The sequence below is a fragment of the Thunnus maccoyii genome, chromosome 9, assembly GCF_910596095.1.
Source record: "Thunnus maccoyii chromosome 9, fThuMac1.1, whole genome shotgun sequence".
Classification (NCBI taxonomy): Eukaryota; Metazoa; Chordata; class Actinopteri; order Scombriformes; family Scombridae; genus Thunnus; species Thunnus maccoyii.
The window spans coordinates 15,551,579-15,568,601 of NC_056541.1; the positions used below are offsets into that span (position 1 = coordinate 15,551,579).

Sequence of the window (17,023 nt, forward strand, 5' to 3'; positions counted from 1 at the left end):
TCCTCATTAGCTTCTGCCATAGCAGTTGCTAATCTTCCTCAGGTCCATACTTTAAAAATGGCTGTGTCACTCTTACTCAGCTGCATTTATGTCATCCATGCACCAAAGCACAATTTCTCCCAAACTGCACTGACTCTGCTTTTAACTTACTTTACCTTGGAATGTGTCGCTGTTAGCTTCAGCCAGCTAGCAATGAGTGATGACAAGTTACACTGCAAATTTTCAATCAAATGTTAATGGGACAACAGATAGTCATCATCATGTAGCATCAGGCTTTTGCCATCAGATTTCATTACGCAAAGCTTTGGTTCTGCACTCTTGGTTTTTAATTACTCAAGGTGGCCGGCTTTGGAGGAGTTGGGCTATCCTCAAATAACTCTGGAGTCTATTTTAGATTAAAATTATTCTATGAAGAACTCAAGATTTAAAAAATTGCAAGATTATTGCATCAGTCAGAGACTGATGCAATAATCATGCCATATATTTACCCCAAAATGCAATGCAATGATTTAAAAAGCTGTTAAATATAAGTAAAACCCCATTTGATTAATGGCTCTTGACAAATGATCAGTCACCTCTAAAATGGTGTATTTGTTTTAATAAGAGCTTTTGTTTTTGATAATGGCTTTAGGTTTTTATATTCTGTCTTTGTCAGAGCATTTGATGTAACCCTGACATCAGTAGGGGAAAAATACATCATTAAGATTTAAAAAGTGTCAAACGGATGATTTTTGAGTATTTACATTTGAGTACTCTTTCTAGAGAATTTATATTGTTATTTTCAATACTGTCACAGTTGATTAATGTAGCAATGCTGTTTTGTAAAGATAAAATACTGCACTTTTCTAGACTCAAGTCCTTTATGTTAACATTGCCACAGGATGAGAGAGAGAGGTGAGGAGGGGGGATTTACACACTGTGCACTCTGGATGACCTGGTCTGGCAGAAAATCTACTGCATCTCCAGCAGCCTACATTTTAAAGTGTTTATGATGTTATATATATCCACTATAGGTAGATTGTATGGTACTGATTGAGTGCTCTCCCTTGAGGTTTGTGGTATTACAGAAAACACGTGCACCCACACATATAGTACACATCAGGATGCAGTGAGCCTCATAGAAAGCAGAGCTGTTCATTTCAAGGAAGGTGTCAGAAGATCTTGTCACATCTGGATTGTTCATTGATTTCCAAGAAAAGGTGCTTCCATCCACTGGCCTCTAAAAACATTGGTTTCCCTGACAACAGGCTGCTAACCTGGATATGAACTCTTCCTGCCAACAGCATTAAGAGACTGTTATGTGTCCAAGCATGTTGGAAGGCTTTGTGTTCAAACCCCCTCCCCCTGCTTTCTTTGCACTTGTGGAGGGTTGACCCTTTTGAATCGCTGTGTGCCTTCCGTCTTCTTGGCATGAGGTTTGATTGCATGTCTTGTCAACAGTATCTAATCCAGGATGCTTACACCTCAATTTCAGTGCTCATTCAAACTCTGTGGACTTAAAGTGTATTTGTTTTCTAAAGATGTTAGTTGTTTTAGGCTTTGCATAGTTTGTTTTCAGACCTGTTGGTATGATATCCGGATAATTGAATTCACCTGTGCACGAATTTCCAATCTATCCCGAAGGGCCAAGTCGAGGGCTGAATTTCCAATGTTGCACAACTTGTAACACACAGCAGACAGACAGTCGCTGCAACTTTCTGTGTTGTAATATTGATAACAAGCTTGAAATAAGGAGCTAATTTTAGAATCTAATGTACCTTGATATTTGACTAAGGAAATAATGGCTATCATGCCACAGCTTCTCTTAATTACTTCTGGTCTGTGTTTGATTAAGAAGCTGCCACACCATGTCTTCTCTGCGGTATGAGATGTGTGTTGATGAATGTGTCTCTGTGCGTACGGATGACTTGGTTGGTGGTGTGTGTGTGTGTGTGTGTGTGTGTGTGTGTGTATGTGTATGTGTGTGTGTATGTGTATGCACTTGTCTTCATGTTGCAGTGGGGGGTAAAATTGATTTGAGAGCCAGAACTGCCTAATCTTCTTTTAAAATTGGTATTCGACAGAAAGCTTATCTCAAAAGCCAGAGAGGAGGAGGTGGAGCAGAGAGAAAAAAGGAGAGGAGGAAAAAGAAATGAAAGTGGGATTGGTGTCTTGCGCGTCAGTGGCCTGATTCTGCATTGACTTCTTTGTTTAGACTTAACTTGTTTCTGCTGGATGAAGCATGGGACTAGCATCCAGAGAATGGTAATCTGTGTTTTTGGAGAAGAGCCAACCAAGTGGCCATCCTCCACACTGTAAGATAGCTGATGTTCTTTTTCTTCCACTATTTCAAAGAAGGGCGTACTATATATTGAAGCTGGATCTCTTAAAAGTAATCTGCAGAATAAATGCCCCAAAAGAACCGCCTAGATATGAGTTGACTGGTTGAGAAAAACCAAACTGCACAGCTGCAGTGCAGTGTTTCCCATTAATTATCTAGATTGTGGTGGCCCAATACAGTCTAATTTGTCCCGCCACAGTTTCATAATGAACCAAAAATATTTTTACACTTCTCATAATAACTTGAAAGATCTTTGACGTTGCTTCAGCAATGTTGAAGCTTGTGGTGCTCACGATTTTGTTGTCTGGTTTGTCTGAAGGTGAATTGTTTATGTGAAATGCTTCACGTGAGTTTTCACTCAGCTGCCAACACTGGATCACTGCTGCGGCTGCATACAGGTTAAATACGGGTAGTTTTAGCTACTAGCAGTCGCTACTACCTGTAGGCATGCTAAGCTAACCATCACAGCTCCAAGTTAACACAAAGCTGCAACTTTAGTATGTCATATTTCACCGATAAGGAGAGGAATTACTGAAGATTGAGCAACAAGTTTATCTCAGTGCTGACGTTCAGTGTATTTCATTCAATTTGGAAAAAAAAATTAAAAAAACAGTTCAATATTGTCTGTTTTCAAACGTCGGTTTGCAATGCAGGACAATAACATGACCAACTACAAACGTTACTCTTTTCTTAATGTTATCTAAGAGCAAAACTAGCTGTATTGGAAACAAACTGCTCATTTCTGTTCCCGTGGTCCGGCGCTGAGTGCAGCAAAGTTTGCTAGACTCATTTTGAACCATGTGGCAGTGCAGCCTCCTCTGCCGCCAACCAGTGTAGTTGGTTCTTCGGCTTCTCACATCGGCCACTGCATGGATATCCGGAGTGACTGACAGGTTTTACTGCTTCTGAGCTGACAGCATGTTCAGTGATACCCTGGTCTCAGTAAATGCAATTAAACAGTCATTTTTTGATGTTAGCTCAACTGATATCTCTGAGCACAGTGGCACAAAACATTAAACCTGCATTAACTGATGTTTTGTCCTCCTGTGAAACGAGCAAAAACAAGTAATGAACACAACACAATGTCAGAAAATAGTTGTAGTTGGTTATAATTAATGTGATGTCTTCAAATGTCACATTTTGTCTGAATCCAAACATATTCAGTTTACTATCATGACACAAAAAAGCTTAAAATCCTCATATTTACAAAGCTGCAACAATCAACAACCAATCAGTTGACTAATCGATTAATCTTTGCAGTTCTAATTTTTTGTCCTTCTGTTTTCAGCAGAAATAAGTAGTGAACATAAAACAATGTCAGAAAATAGGATAGTTGATTATATTTGCTGTGTCTTCACCATTCATATCTGTACAACCAATGTGTTGATGATTAAATTGTTTACTAGAGCACAAAATTTATTACAAGAGCACAAAGTTCTTCATAAATCTCTAGCCTCTTAATTTTGCAAAATTTTCTTCTGGGGGACCATGCCCCCTGATCCCCCTAGAGGGTCCAAGGTCCACCCACCACAGTCTCACAAAATCCTGTGGGAAACACTGCAGTGTCATCACTTGTTTTGATCTTGGTCCTCAAGATGAAAGTTAAGCTTATATTTGACTCAAAGCAGTAATAAAACATAATTTAACTGTGGGTGTAAATCAAAGTATACATCTGTGATGCTGCACTGGAAGTTTTCTTTATCACTGAGCCCTATAAATGTGAGTCAGCACCTCCAAGTCTTTGGCATTGGTACTCTATTGGAAAGTGATTGATTGCTGACTTTGAGTTGGGAATAAGTTTCTTCCCTACGAATGAATGAGTTCAGGTATCTCAGGCTCTCGGTAACAAGTGAGGGTAAGATGGATCCAAATGGATTCATGTAGCATGAGCAGTTTTGCAGGTATTGTGCCAGACTGTCATGGTGAAGACGGAACTGAGCCTAAACGTGAAGCTCTTGATTTATCAGTGATCTATGTTCCAACCCTTATCTATAGTTATGAGCAGTAGGCAGTGACTGAAAGAATAAGGAAAAAAACAAGTGGCTGATATGAGTTTACCTTGCAGGGTAGCTAGTCTCATCCTCAGAGATAGTAGAATGATAGTAAGATAGTAAGAAGGCCAGATGTCCAAAAGCCACACAGAGTAGAACTCTCTCACCTTTGTGTCAGAAAGAACCAGTTCAGGTGTTTTGAGCATCTGTTCTAATCTCCTGAACACCTTCCTTCAGAGGTTTTCTGGGCATGTCCAAATGGAAGTAGACAGCGGGGCAGATTACATATTCCACCTGGTCTGGGAACATGTTTGGATCCCCCAGGATGAGTTGAAGGACGTAGCTGAGTAGAAGATTGACTGGGCTACCTTGCTTGGCCTGCTGCCACTGCAAACCAGACACAGATAATCAGCCAAAAATACATGATGGATGGATGGATTAACTGTCGGACTGTACCGACCTTGAAATGATACACTGAACAAACTACTCTTTTGCATCTTCATGCAAACAAATCAAACTTGTTTAACACTCTTCTGTCCTCTTGTTCGTTGAACATTTGCTAACACATTTCTAAACTGAAGCTGAAATGTCTGTTTCTCTCTCTGTTTTCTTTCTTTTTCTATAATAGAATACAGCAGCACTTAATTTTCCCCCACATCTCTATTTCCCAGGTTGCTCTGTGATTGGGGTAGACCAGACGGCGTGCGTAGAGTATGTCTGATCTGTCTTTGAAGGCCTTTTTATCTGCTGCCACATGATGCAACTGGTGATATAAGGTCTATTAGAGGGCTGTTTGAGCAGAATGAAGCAATGATCTGGCCTGTGCCTGTATCTCCCAGGAGACATAATTTCACAAATACTGATATTATGCAAAGTCCCATAAACTACTCCATCAAGTAGAGTAGAGGCATAAATAAGATAACCGCGCCCATTTATCTCTCATAAGGGCTGAGGCAGCAAATGATGGAAGATTCCCCATAAATCAGGTGGTTGATTTTAGCATGCATCAGCAAGTTGAGCTCCATAGACCAATTTCTTAGTTGCTGACCAGTGTGTTTAGCTATCATGCAGCAAAAAGCACTAAGAGGTGCAGATGTGCTGCCATAGCCCCAGATTTTCTCAAACCTCATTGATGTTTCAGTTCAAATCCATTGAGTCTTAAAGAAGAATGCTAATAATTAGTACACAAGCAAACATTATAGTCTAAATTAACAATGTCTCTTGAATTATAATCCATGAAATGTGATTCCCAAAATATGAAAGTGATGCAGAGGTTATTTAAAATTTAATATTTGAATATCATTACAGATAACTTAAATTTGAACTTTCTAGGGACCTAATTTATTATGTTGGCATTCATAGACTGATGCCACATGAGGAGAGGAAGCCTACATAATTAATGTAGATGGAAAATGCTGTAACAAGCTGTGAGGGTAATTTGATGCTGCTAGTGCTGATGATACCTTTATTGTCCCTTTGGAGGAATTAATTGCATGTCACAGATTGTTAGATTACATATTACATCACAAAACAAACAGTGCTGTAGCAACACGTACAAGTACCTCACAATGTACTTCTTGTGCTACTGTACACTGATGAACACAAAATATCTCCAAGCAGGATTTCTATGATGCTGAGGCTAACTGTACTGCCTACAGTGGCTCATATTTACTGTTTAAAAGATGTGCTGGGTTAGTCACTAATGAATCCCCTCATAATTGCGCAAGCCTCACATATGGTTGCCACTGTGCTGAGACATGCCCCAGGGATTTTGCTGGCCATAATCCCAATTTTATTTATCTTATTTTTGTTCAGGGAGTGCAAGCATGCAACCAGACCGGATGTTATACAAATGTGAAGTAAAACAACATTGTTTTATCTCTCTCAGTTCTAAATTGCAACCCTTCCTCGATATTAATTTTGTACTCCTGAATTAAGCTCATGATTCCTGTGTCATCAGAACATTTCACTGGCGTTAACCCACAGAGTCACTCCCACAGTCTGTTCAAAACGAATAAAGCTGGGGAGTTGGGAAGTGCTTCCCTGAGGGGTGGAGGTTGTGGTTATTGTGATTAGGGAAGGGAACACAGCAGCATTCATGCAAACATATTGGGCCCTCCCTGCAAAGAAGAACTCAAGCCACTATTTTATCACAGTGGTCAGCCCAATGTGCTATAATTTTTCCATGATGGTATTATAATATTGAACCAGAAAAAAAAAAAAAGTTAAAAAGCATCCCAGTGTATGCTTTTGAAAATACAGCAGGATACAGGATGTTGGTCAACACAGCCTATACAGATAATCAAGCTGGAAGGTGTCAAATTCATGATGAACTATGGTGACAGTATAATTTAATCAAACATTATAACATAGATGAAGGCAAGGGTGACAAGACTCCACTGACTCTACCAGTTGTAGCTTCAACCAATATTAAAGAGTTAGAAATTACTCACTTACACCAGTACACCCAAATAAATTTTCACATTCACACTCTAATTGTCACACTAATAATTCACTCTCATAAAAGAGTGCAACACTATCAGGCTGTGGTGGACAGACAGTAAAGAAAGGATTGGTAGCTAATCAGGTTTATTTGAGCTACCAGTCCTTTTAAAATTTACCTTCATCTGCCATTTACCAATCTTTACAATCAGATCAAGGTATTTCTTCAATCAGTCTTTTCATCCAAATCCTGGCAAGAACATTAAATGATGTTATTATTATAACTAAGTTCAGGAACAAGACCATGCCCCGCTCCCTCTCACTAATCCAAAACACCTGTGCCTTGTTAATCCAAATCACCTGCGCCTCTCCCAGCCACATACCTGCACGCACCTATATAGGCGTGCCTAACCACCTCCTTTCCTGTTCGTCTCAGTTCTCTCGAATATTCGCTTGCGCTAAGACCGACAACATTTTGAGTACGAGTAAGCTTCGATCACTCACCTGCCATGGACTGTGAGCTGATTCTCAGCGCTTCAGACAGCGACCTGTTTGACGACCACTCAGTGGTTCCCGAATCTCCTCCGTCCCTGGTCACTCCCGTCCAGATGCAGCCAGCCATCTCGTCTGCACTCCATTGTCCGCGTTCCGCGGCACAATATTGTCCACTACTCATCATTAACACTGCGCCCTCAAGCACTTTCACTCCGGTCTCCACCACTCCGCCTGTCCGTCCCCCTCCTCCGGCATGATATTGTCAGGTAACTATGTCGACCTCGCTCAGCTCCTTCAGCCTCTCGCCTTCACTACCACAAGTACTAGGATGCTTTCCACAACCCACAGCCCAGCCCAGCTCAGGCACCCTTCTCCATCTCGAGCTAGGGAACAGCAGCCGAATTCGCCTTTGCTTTTTCCTTATACCGCGACACTATCTGTTCAGTCTTCCCCAACCGCAGGGCCGAGCTCAATGACTACCTGTTCACCATCTTGGATTTGGCTCTGCGGTTCGATGGCACCGGCTTCTACACTTACCACTTTCTTTTTGCATCCCAGGCTGCAGGCCGCCTCCACCAGTTCAACCAGGGCATCTAGTGGGGCACCCTCGACACCGAGCTTTACTGCCACGTGTTCGCGGCTCGCCTTTCTTTAGCTTGCATCTTGTGCGGGGCGCCCTGGCATCCGGCCTCCGAATGCATCGTGGCCGCTCCATTACCCCAGTCCGACCCTCTCTCATCCCTCCCCTCGACCCCTACTATCCCTCTATATCCCCCCCCCCCCCCCCCCCCCTAACATCCTATCGCTATCGACCCTCATCCCATTCTTCCTGAATCTTCTTGCCAATCCAAATAAACCATTTAAAACCATACACTAATGGTGTGGTCTTAGTTAGTGAATAAGCATATTTGGATGAAATGTAATATAATCTAAATATTTTTACATCGCTTTCAACAGACATCCAGAATATCCTTTGAAGTCCTCACCATTTTGATCAAACAGACAAATCCTGCTATGTATGCATCTGTATGCCTTTAGGCTTTGTTTAGTGTAACATGGCTTCCTGGTGTGGAACTGCATACTGCGTATGTGTCAGAAAGCTCAATTTCTGGCCACATTTAATCTTCCACAGAAAGCCTTATACGTCATACGGATCATTGTTGATTCCAACAGCCTTTTACGTTTTCAAGATATTAATTGTTTTTCTACATATATTGCAGTTTATACTGTTCCTCGCAGCCACCATAAGGTTTGTTTGGCCACTCAGTGGTGATGAGGGATTAGTATCATGAGAAAGAGTGACGTTAATGTATACCTTCTATACATCTCCTTTGGTTTGCAGTTAATTGTAGGTATTTGTCATTATTATTATTCACACATACAGTATCTCTTGTATTAATTAGAATATGTAGCATCCCCTGTTTGAATTGAGTCAAATGTGTGTTTGTTGTTGTTACATGCAGCTATTGCACATGCAGTATGTGGTCATATGCTGTATCAGGATGCCAGACTTTGGTGTGCTGACATGTTCAAGCAGGTAGACAAAAATGTAAATGTTGGCCTGTATATGAACATGTACAAACATGTTTTTTAGTATGCACAGTATGCACAAGTGCAAGTGTATGGCTGCCAGTACCTGCATTTGTTCGGAAGCATAAAGCGTGCGGTTCGGTGTGTGTGTGTGCATGTATGTGTGTGTTTACGTACAAACCTGCAGTATGTTAGAGAGGGTGGAGGCCGTAGCAATGCCTGTAAATGGTGGGAAAGCAGCTATTGGTGGGTTCCCAATTGTATACAGAGTCATGAGGAATAAGCTGCTACGATTAGGTAGAGCTCCGGTCTGGTATCTTTGTTTGTTGTGGAGCTTAAGTTCTTAAGCGAGCACTTGCTTAGAGGTGAGGCCTCAGACTTGCATTCTTTCCTCTTCCTGTCTTTTTTTTCTCTTTAAACCATCCTCCCCCCTCTATCTTATTTTCTTTTATTTCTCAGATGCCTCATAGAAAGGAGAGTAAAAGACATGATAAGAGGAATCTAATCCTTGCCAGAAAACATAGGCAATGTTCTTTAGTTTGTGGCAAAAACAGGGATGCAGCACTAGAACTGTTTGCATCACCGCTTTCTTGTTTGGTGCATCCATTGAGCAATTGCCTATAAAACGAGTGTGTTTACTGGGGAGAGGAAGCTTGTACACCCCATTTGCACACCCTATTTCCCTGTTGATTTCTCTCTTCTCATTATGCATCCACTCTCACACAAACAAACAAACACACACACAAACACACACACACACACACACATACACACACACACACACACAGAGAAATGCACTTTCAAAGACATGCAAACATGCAAATCTCCTGCATACAAACCCATCATGAAAGATGCAACAATTCAGATTCAACGCAATCATGCACATGTCCATGCACATGTAAAATATACACATAGACAAAGCTGAAGAATCTTCACACCCTCAAACAAACACATACACACACCCTCCTATCAGGGGTTAGTGATTAAAAGCCATCATTATCGTGCTATGGCCTTAATGAGAAACACACACCTGTTTTCCGCAGCTGTTCCCGATCACGAGCTGTCGTCCTTCACTGTAGGACCAGACGCTCTGGAGGTGATGACTATTTGATGCCATAAATCACCAGCCAAGAATCTAGTCACCACGGAAACAGGCGTCATTAGAATCAACTAACTGAAGTGAAATGTCCTTTACCCCTGCGCTCAAAGTCCTGGAGCAGAATGGGCTTTAGTCACTGTAGCTTTCAGCCTAGCCTTTGGCACCAAATGCAAGCAGAAGTATAGCATGAGCTCATCATGTGTGCAATCAAAGGCCACAGTGATGCCCGGCTTCATGAGTCATGGAGCTTTTGCAGAGGTCACGCATGGGCTTAAGCATGGCTGACATGATAGAACATAACATTCCCCCTATTCTCACGATGCAGTCAAGCGCGCACATGTATTCATAACACACAGAGATGAGTTTGCAATTTTCCTCTGCTCTAGGCGTGAACATCTTTGGACTCTTTACATGTAGGTGCTGTTTTTCTATTTTATTTTCCAGTTTAAGCAACATATACAGCCACATTGCCACATCGAGGAAAGGGTCTTGGAACATGTGTATCCCTAATATCTTTAAAGCCGGTGTCTTTGTTGCTCATAAAACTGCTGCCTCTCTATAAATGTCACCACTGACAATTTCTAGATGGATGATGTGACATCTCCACCAGCTTCTTCCATTAAAAGGTTTTTTGCCCCTTCAACAAGACAACTCAAAGGATACTCATGAATAATGACTGACAGAGTGGACAGAAAGAGTTATGAAAGAGTCGTTTGGTTCCATTTATGTCTATCTTTTTGAGTAATTTTACACCAGATTCAGTCATGCAGACATAACCTGTCTAGACTGTGATTAAATATAGTGCAATGTAATAGCAGTACAGTATAATACAGTTTTTGGATATTTTGGGTATTGTTATTGTTGTATTATTGATTGTAATATTGTATATAGCTTTTCTAATGTCACATTTCCAATTTCTTTAATTTCCTGATTTTATTTTTTATTTATTTCATTCAAATTGTTCTTTATCTGTTTGCTTACCTCTCAGTATGTCTCTGTGCCGCTCTAACATGTGAATTTTCTCTTGGGGATCAATAAAGTCTTATCTTATCTGATTTGGTTCTGCCCTGAAAGCTCAGTGAAATCATTGAATCTGTGTCAATCGTATCAACAGCCAAAATGATTATAGATATGTTTTTAAAAGCAAAGTCCTGATATAAATTGTATTTGAGGCTCTTCCTGAGTGTCTTGGATGAGGCATACTGACACAGTCGGTGTTTAGGAGTAGTATGGAGCATAAATTTAATATCTAAATGTGGTTATTCTGGCTGCTAGACTGTTATTATTGTGTAAAGGAGTCATCTTCCATATGCCTCTACCTGAGCTTATCATCATATCTGTGTGCCTGACTTCTCGCAAGCTGCATTTTAACAGCATTTTCTGCTTTTTTGATTGTCACTCCATCCGTTCACCTTGGTTGGTCTGCCCGCTTGACATTTGGGTCGGAACGTGTTGTCAACCTGTCTGACCAAGGAAAAGAAGGCAAAAAAGATGCAGAAAATATAGACAGGTGGGGGATGAGGGTAGGGAGTTGATGGATGGAGGTGAAAAGCGAGAGCTAAATTGTTGCCACTCCAACAGAATTTGATACCAATATTGAGTTTTATATAAAACTATTGGGGTAAGCGATATGGATAATATCTTCCATCAAGCTCTATGTAATTTATATATCGTATTGATTAGAGCTGTAACGATTAGTCGATTGACAAATAAATAATTGACAAAACAAGGTAAAACCAGCATCTTAAATACCAGCTTCAGATCTGGGAAATAGTGATGGTTATTTTACAAGACGATTCACTGATTAGTTGAGAAAGTAAGCAATAGATTCATTGATAATGAAAATAATCATTTGTTGTAGCCCTAGTATTAATACATAATACAATAATACATTAAGTAAAATCTCAAATTTATATAATTTCCCAGTATAGTTCATCATATCTCCTGTTAAACTATATCACTACATGTGCCACAGCAAAAACTCGTCACTCAGCAGAAGTAAAGGGCAACGCACATCATATGACGTGTCATATGTGTGCGTCAAAGCACCTGCACCCATTGCTTCCTTTGTAAGCCAACACACAAGCTGCGTCATGGTGGGTATTTCCCAGCGTCAGTGCACATCGCCGCTTCAGAAAAGCATCAGTTATATCACATATATCACTCTCCAGACTTGCTGTTACCTTGAGTACAGTAACATGTGATGTGTGACATGCCTGGGTGTGTGGTATACGCAAGCCTCACTTAAGTTATCAAGCATCATTTGTTTTGTACAAACCTTTGTACAGGGGTTTTAATACACTGTTTGTTATTTCTCTTATCAGCTCTGTTACTGAGCAAGATTCATATTTTTTGATATGAGGCTCCAGGAATTCGTTTTATCATCAGTTTTATAAAATTCAATATTGACTTCAGTATGTTGCAATGGTACTGAATTTTTTATCAGAATTTTGTCTAATGGAAGATTTGCCATTTGGTGTTGAAACAGGCGAAGAATCACAGCCCAGATATCCTTTATCTGTAGCACTTTCCTCCTTGGGAATCCTCAGGTGCTGATTAGCCTGCTGGGAGATGAAGTCCAACCAGCATGTCCTGAATCTGCCCTAATGGTCTGCTCTCAGCGCCTAAGGGAGGTGATCTGGGCCAAGTACCTCAGCCATTTCAGTTCCCTAGTGATTTTTTTGCATATCTAAAGTGATCTGAGTGTCATATTTGTCACATTGCTCCCTGTTAGAAACCCAAATTTCATCACACTCCTCATCAGTTGCAGGGATTTCAGTAAAGGGGAGAGGACTTGAGGGATCTGCACTCAGATATACAAACGGGCACGTGTGGAGACAGACGAGAGGAGAGCTGAATATGGGAGGATTGACTCAGATCAATAGGCATGCATTAGGATGGAGAGAGAGGGAGATAAACGGAGAGCAGTTTTCTCACCACTGTAGTATATTGATAAACACTCCCAGCCATTCTCATTACTTCGATGGGTGTGTGTGTGTGTGTGTGTGTGTGTGTGTGTGTGTGTTTGTGTTTGTGGAGTGTCCACTAAGCAGGGTGGGGGGAGAAGCGGGTCTCTGGAGTCATACACCATGTGCCCTGGTGCTTGTTTAAGTGCAAATTACATCTCAATGCAGTCAATAGATTGTCCTGATAACTCCTGTTTCTCTCTCTCCCACCCTCCCTCCATCTCTTTTCTCTTTCTAGGTAAGTAAACAAAACAGCTGGGATTGTATGTGAACATTAGATGCCTCAAAAGGTAATGTAATTTTCGGTGATTTTCTGTATTCTGTGTCATGATGTGGGCTTGAATAGTATATTTTTATGGCAGTCATTAATTTGGAAACTCACCTCCACCTATACTATTAAACCATCACCCCATTACTATTTCTTCAGATAAATCTATCATAACGGTAAGAAGCAGGTCTTTAAACATGATAAGTTGTGATGAAGTCGTATCAACCGCATAATAAAATTTCAGCATAACACTTAGCTATTAGGTTGTCAGTCTGCATAATGGGACTGGCTTGAGCAGTATGTATGTGCGCTGCCTTTACCTAATGGCGGTGTTGTGTTTTGCTGCTAATCTGTTTATCTAATCAGATGCTGAGGCTAGGGGGTCTATCTCATTAACTTGCAGGATATTGATTTCCTGTGTTTAGAGCAAAGCGCTCCGCCGCAGCCCGCTTCTCCATTCCCAGATGGGAGGAATGCAGGTTGCTTTGCTCGTAGCTCATCAATTGATCCAGCCTCAGCTCAGGGTTGCTGTGTTGTGTGTGTTTATGTGTGTGTGTGTGTTTGCCTGCAGTCATGCCTTGGTGTAAAAATAGCTACCAAAGCAGAATGTTTGCTAGAGAGACATGTTTTATGTTTGGAGACAAGCAAGGGAGAAAGACAGAGGGATGGATGGTGTGGAAAAAGATTGTGCTATTAGCGTCGTTTTAGCACATTTCCTCTTGATAGGCTATGAACACATCATTATGAGTGCTCTGATGCATTTCTGATTGATGGGAAATAGCCTTAATATACTTTCTTCACTGTGGAGACTCTAAATGCTCTTTTATTTATCATATTTTATTTTTTAAGAGTATATTGTTACATTAATATTTGGAAGGACGTTGAATAGACATTCATGGCCATCATGGATGCATGTAATCAGTAAAGGAATAGTAAAGTTGATACATAGTCTTTGTTTTTCCCAAAGATTAACAAATATAAAACATGAAAATTTCAATTTGTAAATTAGCTGGACTAGCCATCCTTCATAGAAGTTCAAGAACTTGAGCTAAACTTTTTTCATAGGGAAAAGCTAAAATACCAGTTTAAGCCTCTATGCCAAAAGAGAAAGCATATCTAAGGCTACTTGTCATTTATCAGCTTTTAAATGTATTGGCCTTGCGACAGTGGTGCTCAACATCCCTGGCTTGTGGCCATTAAATAGTTGATGTATAAATTTGATTGTACATGTAGCATTTCTACTCTTCTGCTGGTTGACAGCGTTGTAATAAATGTATCATCACTTCAGCTGCCAGATTATGATAAATGTGTAGAAGTGGCTTCTCTTGCGTGAAGCACATCAATGTGAATGTGTGCCATTTGCTGCATTGAGGGTGGTGTGTGTGTGTGTGTATGTGTGTATGTGTGAGTGTGTGTGTGTGTGTGTGAGTGCAATGCGTCATTCTGCGACTTGCAGAAGCCCGGGAGCTCCCGTTTGGTAGCTTCCATGCTGCTTCTCACGGTTATGTAACTATGCTGTTCTCACACTATTGCCCTTTCTCTCTTTCTCTCTCTCTCTTTCTCTCTCTCTTTTCATCCCTCTTTACTTTTTTGTGTGTGTATGTGCAGAGTGTAGCTATTTTTTTGAGTTGTGTTTGGGTGGGATTTATGGGATCTTTTGTGCTGATGCGGGGCAGTCTGTGCCACAATGCAGCAGACAGCAACTTGTAGAGGTGTCCAATCGGTATTCTGTTTATTCTCTCATTTTCTATTTTGTCTCTACTTTGTTCTCTCAATCTCTTTCTGTCTGTTGCTTCCTTGTAGTATAACTGTATTCGCTGTGTCTGTGTATCCATGCATGCATCCCCACCCACTCATTCTCTGCAGCAAACCTTCCTGTGATACAGCTGGAGTCACAGTTGGGGGAAAAAAGAGATTTTATTATGAGTACTCTCTTTATACCCAATCACTTATAAGAGAATTCAGTTATATGCCAGGGAGTTATTACCTATTACACAGAAAAATAGACTGAGAGAGAGGGTTTTTGAGAGAGAGGAGTGAGAGAACAAATGTAAATCTGTAACATTTATGAATAAAAGTACATTATAAAAAAAATGATCCTGGTAATTATTTTTAATAGATTTTTAAATTAGAATTTAATCTGCACTTCACACACCTACTATATGCCTTATTTTTTCTGACAGGAATGGATTTAAATTTATTTGACTAGTTGATTTTTCTTTCCTTTTACACAACGACCTGGTGTCTGCGTCAGGCCAGGCTTGGACAATAGCTGAACTACTGTCCTTAACTTTGCCACGAGAAGCAGCTGTCCTACAGTCAGTGGGAGCAGGTGTTTGTCAGCATGGCATACCCATTACCTTTGTGGACAATTTGAATGATAGCAGTAATCTGACACTTTGTTGATTTCTGTGTGGCAGCTCACTATTTGTTTGCATACTTGACAGTAGGTCACTGTGTAGGGTCACATACAGAGCAGCACACCTGGAGCTGACAGTGAGTCGTGGAAAGGAAAACTTCACACTAAAACACTTACAATGCACAGTACTGTACTGTGCATTTCTGTGTTAATTTGCAATTTGGTGGTAGAATTAACTCATTAATACATGGCAAAATGTTTATGATGTGAAGTTACATAACAATATTTCCTAGAATTGATCCAAGACTGTCATAATACATATCAGCCCTGGAACGCATTCTCTCACAACTCTGACATTTCAGTCACTGAGCTGCTATAAAATGTGCGACTTATAAAGTGGGGAAAAACAGCGTCAGGTGAGTGCAAAGTAACACAAATTCAGGGTTTTCTCCAAACAACACTGGAGTTCAGTGGAAGCACTCAGCATAATTGTTGAGCGAGAAAGAAATCCTGCACCATCTTTGATTTTACATGGTTTGTATTGCGTTTGAAGTCCCCAAAAACTTGGTTTCAAAGTATTTTTCTATAATATTCAATATATTCGACTGAATACGAAAATAAACAATAAAGAGTTTCTCAAAAACTCAGCTTTATCTGCTTCACCTGGCCAGGTGGGTGCGATTTGATCAGATTTCCATCCATCACAGTAAAAAACTGAGTGAGAAAATAGGTTTTTAGGGCCTTGAATGGAAGTAAATATTGTTTTTTTTGGCGCTTTATGCCCACCTGATTATGTTTGTTTCCATAAGTCACTAAAAAGATTGCCAGCTCAGATAATGTCAGAGTTACCAGAGATGGGGATCTATTATAATGTGTCTAGATCAGGGCTAAATGTCAATCAAGGTTGCTGAAGTGATTTTTGAAACGACAGGAGTGAGTATTTTTACTGTTCACCACTCACACATCCACACTGACATTCAACTATCATACAGGGACATACAGGCATAAAATACAGAGATCATTTTCCCACAAGTAACTTCAGTAGTGCCTTAAGTAGCATTTAGAGGAAGCGGGAAGGCTTTATGCTTTTATCAACTGGGAAAACGTGTTATGCTGTCATTGCCACATTGCTCCCTACACCCACACATATAACACAACTGATTTGCAGAATGTTCAGAAATGTCCTCTGGAGGTTGTTAAATATTCTTCCTGGGAATGTAGGAAACCAGTAACTGAAGTAGATGATGCATGTTGTGAGAGAGAGGTATACCACTTATAAAATAAGGTGTTTATATGACAGAATTATATCCGAGGGTGGAATTTTCCTTGACAGCCTGTCTGTTCATTGGGGTGAATACCTGCCAGTATCAGGGGGTTCTCCTCCCCGCCGTGTCAGTTTTCCCAGAAGTCAAATTTCTGTGACTGTTTTCAACAAATATGATCCACCAGATGGTTTATGGTTTCCAGTAAAGCAGTAGGTTCTTCCTTTGATCTCATGTTATAAAAATTTAGAGTTGTGGGTAATGTTTCTCCCCTCGCCTGCCTATTAAAGC

General features: G+C 40.5%; 1 protein-coding gene and 1 long non-coding RNA gene across 3 annotated transcripts in view; one reads left to right on the top strand and one right to left on the bottom strand.

Moving 5' to 3' along the window:
* pde4d (phosphodiesterase 4D, cAMP-specific) overlaps positions 1-17,023 on the top strand; it is a 148,898-nt gene that overhangs the window by 63,835 nt on the left and 68,040 nt on the right. The gene's annotated exons all lie outside the window — the stretch shown is intronic.
* On the bottom strand, positions 2,903-7,023 carry LOC121903733. Its single transcript, XR_006098089.1, has 3 exons — positions 6,933-7,023; positions 4,479-4,698; positions 2,903-3,364 (listed from the first exon to the last, which is right to left on the bottom strand). It is a non-coding gene; the product is annotated as an uncharacterized LOC121903733 (long non-coding RNA).